The sequence below is a fragment of the Arachis stenosperma genome, chromosome 7, assembly GCF_014773155.1.
Source record: "Arachis stenosperma cultivar V10309 chromosome 7, arast.V10309.gnm1.PFL2, whole genome shotgun sequence".
Lineage (NCBI taxonomy): Eukaryota > Viridiplantae > Streptophyta > Magnoliopsida > Fabales > Fabaceae > Arachis > Arachis stenosperma.
In genome coordinates, this window is record NC_080383.1 from 63,222,433 (window position 1) to 63,229,758 (window position 7,326).

A 7,326-nucleotide genomic window follows, 5' to 3' on the forward strand; every position below is an offset into this window, starting at 1 on the left:
AGCTGTCTTGTGTGTCCTTAGCACTTGAATCAGTGCTTCCTCTTCCTGTGAATTTAAAGCAGAGCTTATAATCACTGGAAAAGTGTCACCCTCTCCCAGAAATGCATATTTCAGGGATGGTGGTAGTGGTTGAGTTCAGGCTTAGGAGGCTTATCCTCTTCCTGAGGAATTTTCGAAAATTCCCTTGCTCCTCTGGTTCTTCTTGATCAGGTTGAGCATCTTTGAAGATGTCTTCAAGCTCTGATTCTAGGCTTTCAGCCATATTGATCTCTCTACCAGAGAGTCAATGATGTCAGCGCCCATGCAGTCATTTGGTGTGTCTGGATGCTGCATAGCTTTTACAGCATTTAACTTGAACTCATCCTCATTGACTCTCAAGGTTACTTCCCCTTTTTGTACATCAATGAGAGTTCGTCCAGTTGCTAGGAATGGTCTTCCTAGAATGAAAGTTGCACTCTTGTGCTCCTCCATTTCCAGCACCACAAAGTCAGTTGGAAAGGCAAATGGCCCAACCTTGACAATCATATCCTCTATTATGCTTGATGGTTGTTTAATGGAGCCATCAGCAAGTTGGAGGCATATCCTGGTTGGTTTGACTTCTCCAGTCAACCCAAGCTTTCTGATAGTGGATGCAGGTATTAGATTGATGCTTGCTCCAAGATCACATAGGGCTGTCTTGGTGCAAGCGCCTTCTAATGTGCATGGTATCAGAAAGCTTCCAGGATCTTGAAGCTTTTCTGGTAAGCTTTTCAGAATGACTGCACTGCATTCTTCAGTGAGAAACACTTTTTCAGTTTCTCTCCAATCCTTCTTATGACTTAAGATTTCCTTCATGAACTTGGCATAAGAAGGTATTTGCTCAAGTGCCTCTGCAAACGGAATCTTTATTTCAAGAGTCCTTAGATAGTCTGCAAAGCGGGCAAATTGCTTATCCTGTTCTGCCTTGCGGAGTTTCTGAGGATAAGGCATCTTGGCTTGATATTCTTCAACCTTAGATGCTGCAGGTTTATTCCTTACAGAAGTGGTTGAAGAAGCCTTTTTAGAGGGATTACTGTCAGCACTCTCAGGTGTCTGATCTTCCCTAAGCGTCTGAACGCCAGGATTGGGTGGAAATTGGGCGTTTAACGCCAACTTTTCCCCCTTTTCTGGCGTTTGAACGCCAGAACTGGGCAAGGAATGGGCGTTTAACGCCAGCTTTCCTTCCCTTTCTGGCGTTTGAACGCCAATGACATTCCTCTCTGGGCTCTTACTGTCCTCAGAGGGATTTTGAACAGTAGTTTGTTTGTCCTCTGTCAATTATTCCTTGTTTGGCTTTCTGCTCTTTTGAGCAGTGTTATTCAAGGTCTTCCCACTCCTCAATTGAACTGCTTGACACTCCTCTGTTATCTGTTTAGATATTTGCTGTTTTGCTTGATTCAACTGCAGTTCTATGCTTTTGTTAGCAACTTTAGTTTCATGGAGTATTTCTTTAAATTCTGCTAACTGTTCTGTCATCAGGAGCAATTGTTGATTAAGCTCAATTATCTGTTCTTGAGGATTAGGGTCAGTGACTACTACCATGACTTCCTCTTTTGGGGAGAACTCATTGCTAGAGTACAAATATTGGTTTCTAGCAACAGTGTCTATAAGCTCTTGAGCTTCTTCAATTGTCTTCCTCATGTGTATAGATCCACCAGCTGAATGGTCTAAAGACATCTGAGCTTTTTCTGTAAGCCCATAGTAGAAAATGTCTAACTGTACCCACTCTGAAAACATTTCAGAGGGACATTTCCTTAGCATACCTCTATACCTCTCCCAGGCATTCTAAAGGGATTCATTATCCTCTTGTTTAAAGCCTTGGATGTCCAGCCTTAGCTGTGTCATCCTCTTTGGAGGGTAAAAATGATTCAGGAATTTGTCTGACAACTGTTTCCATGTCTTTATGCTTGCTGTAGGTTGGTTATTTAACCACCTTTTAGCTTGATCTTTTACAGCAAATGGAAACAGTAATAGTCTGTAGACATCCTGATCCACCTCTTTATCATGCACTGTGTCAGTAATTTGTAAGAACTGTGCCAGAAACTCAGTAGGTTCTTCCTGTGGAAGACCGGAATACTGACAATTTTGCTGCACTATGATAATGAGTTGAGGATTTAGCTCAAAGCTGCTTGCTTTGATGGGAGGTGTACAGATGCTACTCCCATATGCAGCTGTAATGGGGTTAGCATATGACCCCAGAGTCCTTTTGGACTGATCAATCCCACTTATGTCCATAATGGACAAAAGGGAAATGACTATGATTGCAAACAGATAAATTTTGTTTTTTTTTTGAATTAACTGAAAATTAAAATAAAAACAAAAGGAAAATAAAATGAAAAATTCGAAAATTAAAAGAAAATAAGATCAAAGCAAATTGAAAATTGAATCAATTAGTTAATGAAAAAGATTTTGAAAGTAGCAATTAAAAAGATATGATTGAAAAATTTTTATGAAAAAGATTTGATTTTTGAAAAGAGGAAAGAGAAAAACACAAAAAGACACCAAACTTAAAATTTTTAGAAAATCAAACACTAATTTTTTCGATAATTTTAAGGGAAAAACACAAAGAGGACACCAAACTTAGAATTTTTATGAATCAAAAAGGGACTAAGAACATGCAAAATCGAAAATTTTTAAAAGAAAAACAAAAGCATGCAATTGACACCAAACTTAAAATATGAGACTAGACTCAACTAAAAGACTCTAAACCAATAAAAATAAAACAGTCCTAATCTAAGCAACAAGATAAGCCGTCAGTTGTCCAAACTCGAACAATCCCCGGCAACGGCGCCAAAAACTTGGTGCACGAAATTGCAATCACACTTTTGCAATCCCGCACAACTAACCAGCAAGTGCACTGGGTCGTCCAAGTAATACCTTGCGTGAGCAAGGGTCGATCCCACGGAGATTGTCGGCTTGAAGCAAGCTATGGTTATCTTGTAAATCTTAGTCAGGATATCAGAAATTATCAGGATTGATTGTAAAAAGCAAAAGAACATGAAATGGTTACTTGTATTGCAGTAATGGAGAATAAGTTGGGGTTTTGGAGATGCTCCATCTTCTAAATCTGCTTTCCTACTGTCTTCTTCATCAAACACGCAAGGCTCCTTCCATGGCAAGCTGTATGTAGGGTTTCACCGTTGTCAGCGGCTACCTCCTATCCTCTCAGTGAAAACGATTGCATATGCTCTGTCACAGCACGCGGAATTCAGCTGTCGGTTCTCGGTCAGGCCGGAATAGAATCCATTGATTCTTTTGCGTCTGTCACTAACGCCCCGCCTGCTAGGAGTTTGAAGCACGTCACAGTCATTCAATCATTGAATCCTACTCAGAATACCACAGACAAGGTTTAGACCTTCCGGATTCTCTTGAATGCCGCCATCAGTTCTAGCTTATACCACGAAGATTCCGATTAAAGAATCCAAGAGATAACTACTCAATCTAAGGTAGAACGGAGGTGGTTGTCAGGCACACGTTCATGGTTGAGAATGATGATGATTGTCACGGATCATCACATTCATCCGGATTAAGAACAAGTATTATCTTAGAATGGAAGCAAGCATGATTGAATAAGAAACAGTAGTAATTGCATTAATCCATCAAGACACAGCAGAGCTCCTCACCCCCAAATATGGGGTTTAGAGACTCATGCTGTGAAAAGTATACAAAGAAACGTGTAAAGTGTCATTCCCCCCAGATACAATGTCAAAAGATCCTATTAATAGTAAACTAGTAACCTAAGGTTTACAGAAATGAGTAAATGACAGAAAAATCCACTTCCGGGCTCACTTGGTGTGTGCTTGGGCTGAGCATTGAAGCTTTCAAGTGTAGAGACCTTTTTTGGAGTTAAACGCCAGCTTTCATGCCAGTTTGGGCGTTTAACTCCAAGTTTTATGCCAGTTCCAGCGTTTAACGCTGGAATTTCTGAGGCCAAATTGCCACGCCAGTTTGGGCCATCAAATCTTGGGCAAAGTATGGACTATCATATATTGCTAGAAAGCCCAGGATGTCTACTTTCCAATGCCGTTGAGAGCGCGCCAATTGGGCTTTTGTAGCTCCAGAAAATCTACTTCGAGTGCAGGGAGGTCAGAATCCAACAGCATCTGCAGTCCTTTTCAGTCTCTGAATCAGATTTTTGCTCAGAACCTTCAATTTCAGTCAGAAAATACCTGAAATCACAGAAAAACACACAAACTCATAGTAAAGTCCAGAAAAGTGAATTTTAATTAAAAACTAATAAAAATATACTAAAAACTAACTAAATCATACTAAAAACATACTAAAAACAATACCAAAAAGCATACAAATTATCCGCTCATCAGGCGCCATCAACATGGTACGCATAATTGCAATCTCAACTCTTTATCACAACTTCGCACAACTAACCAGCAAGTGTACTGGGTCGTCCAAGTAATAAACCTTACGCGAGTAAGGGTCGATCCCACAGAGATTGTTGGTATGAAGCAAGCTATGGTCACCTTGTAAATCTCTGTCAGGCAGACTCAAATGGGTATAGATGATATATGAATAAAACATAAAGATAAAGATAGAGATACTTATGTAATTCATTGGTAAGAACTTCAGATAAGCGAATGGAGATGCTTTGTCCCTTCCGTCTCTCTGCTTTCCTACTATCTTCATCCAATCCTTGTTACTCCTTTCCATGGCAAGCTTATGCAAGGGTTTCACCGTTGTCAGTGGCTACCTCCCATCCTCTCGGTGGAAATGTTCAACGCACCCTGTCACGGCACGGCTATCCAGCTGTCAGTTTTCGATCATGTCGGAATAGAATCTAGTGATTCTTTTGCGTCTGTCACTAACGCCCCACAATCGCGAGTTTGAAGCACGTCACAGTCATTCAATCATTGAATCCTACTCAGAATACACAGACAAGGTTAGACCTTCCGGATTCTCTTGAATGCCGCCATCAGTTCTAGCCTATACCACGAAGACTCTGATCTCACGGAATGGCTGGCTCGGTTGTCAGGCGAGCGCTCGGTTGTCAGGCGATCAACCATGCATCGTGTATCAGGAATCCAAGAGATATTCACTCAATCTAAGGTAGAACGGAGGTGGTTGTCAGTCACACTGATGAGCGGATAATTTATACACTTTTTGGCATTGTTTTTAGTATGTTTTTAGTAGTTTTAGTTTAGTTCTTAGTATATTTTTATTAGTTTTTAGTTAAAATTCACTTTTCTGGACTTTACTATGAGTTTGTGTGTTTTTCTGTGATTTCAGGTATTTTCTGGCTGAAATTGAGGGACCTGAGCAAAAATCTGATTCAGAGACTGGAAAGGACTGCAGATGCTGTTGGATTCTGACCTCCCTGCACTCGAAGTGGATTTTCTGGAGCTACAGAAGCCCAATTGGCGCGCTTTCAACGGCGTTGGAAAGTAGACATCCTGGGCTTTCCAGCAATATATGATAGTCCATATTTTTCCCAAGATTTGATGGCCCAAACCGGCGTTCAAAGTCACCTCAAGAAATCCCAGCGTTAAACGCTGGAACTGGCACCCAAATGGGAGTTAAACGCCCAAACTGGCACCAAAGCTGGCGTTTAACTCCAAGAAGAGTCTCTACACGAAAAATGCTTCATTGCTCAGCCCAAGCACACACCAAGTGGGCCCGGAAGTGGATTTTTATGTCATTTACTCATTTCTGTACACCTTAGGCTACTAGTTTTCTATAAGTAGGACCTTTTACTATTGTATAAAAAATCTTCTGATCTTTGGAACCTTTTCCTTGAGATCTTTTGATCACTTTGAGAGGCTGGCCATTCGGCCATGCCTAGACCTTGTTCTTATGTATTTTCAACGGTGGAGTTTCTACACACCATAGATTAAGGTGTGGAGCTCTGCTGTACCTCGAGTATTAATGCAATTACTATTGTTCTTCTATTCAATTCCGCTTGTTCTTTGTCCAAGATATCACTTGTTCTTCAACTTGATGAAGGTGATGATTGACGCCCATCACCATTCTCACTCATGAACAAGGTGACTGACAACCATTCTTGTTCTACAAGCATCTGAGGCTTAGTGAATATCTCTTGGATTCCTGATTGCACGATGCATGGTTGATCGCCTGACAACCGAGTGCTCGCCTGACAAACGAGCCAACCATTCCGTGAGATCAGAGTCTTCGTGGTATAGGCAAGAACTGATGGCAGCATTCAAGAGAATCCGGAAGGTCTAACCTTGTCTGTGGTATTCTGAGTAGGATTCAATGACTGAATGACTGTGACGTGCTTCAAACTCCTAGCAGGCGGGGCGCTGGTGACAGACGCAAAAGTATCAATGGATATTATTCCGGCCTGACCGAGAACCGACAGCTGAATTCCGCGTGCCGTGACAGGGCATATGCAATCGCTTTCACTGAGAGGATGGGAGGTAGCCATTGACAACGGTGAAACCCTACACAAGCTTGCCATGGAAAGGAATAAGAAGGATTGGATGAAGGCAGTAGGAAAGCAGAGAGGCGGAAGGGAAGGCATCTTCATGCGCTTATCTGAAGTTCCTACCAATGAATTACATAAGTATCACTATCTTTATCTTTTATGTTATTCTCGTTCATCATCATATATATTTGAGTTTACCTGACTAAGATTTACAAGATGACCATAGCTTGCTTCAATACTAACAATCTCCGTGGGATCGACCCTTACTCACGTAAGGTATTACTTGGACGACCCAGTGCACTTGCTGGTTAGTTGTGCGAAGTTGTGTAATGCCATGGTATTGAGCTACCACGTTTTTGGAGCCATTACCGGGGATTATGAGAGTTGTGAAAAAGTATTGTTCACAATTTTGCGCACCACACACGTTCATAGGTGAGAATGATGATGAGTGTCACGGATCATCACATTCATCAAGTTGAAGAACAAGTGATATCTTGGAACAAGAACAAGCGGAATTGAATAGAAGAACAATAGTAATTGCATTAATACTCGAGGTACAGCAGAGCTCCACACCTTAATCTATGGTGTGTAGAAACTCCACCATTGAAAATACATAAGAACAAGAGTGATCATTGGCTTCGGTCCCAAAGAGGGAACCAGAAGAACCAAGATGAAAATACAAAAGTAAAAGGTCCTATTTATAGGGAACTAGTAGCTTAAGAATTACAAAGATGAGTAAATGACATAAAAATCCACTTTCGGGCCCACTTGGTGTGTGTTTGGGCTGAGCATTGAAGCATTTTCGTGTAGAGACTCTTCTTGGAGTTAAACGCCAGCTTTTGTGCCAGTTTGGGCGTTTAACTTCCACTTTGGTGCCAGTTCCGGCGTTTAACGCTGGGAATTCTGAAGGT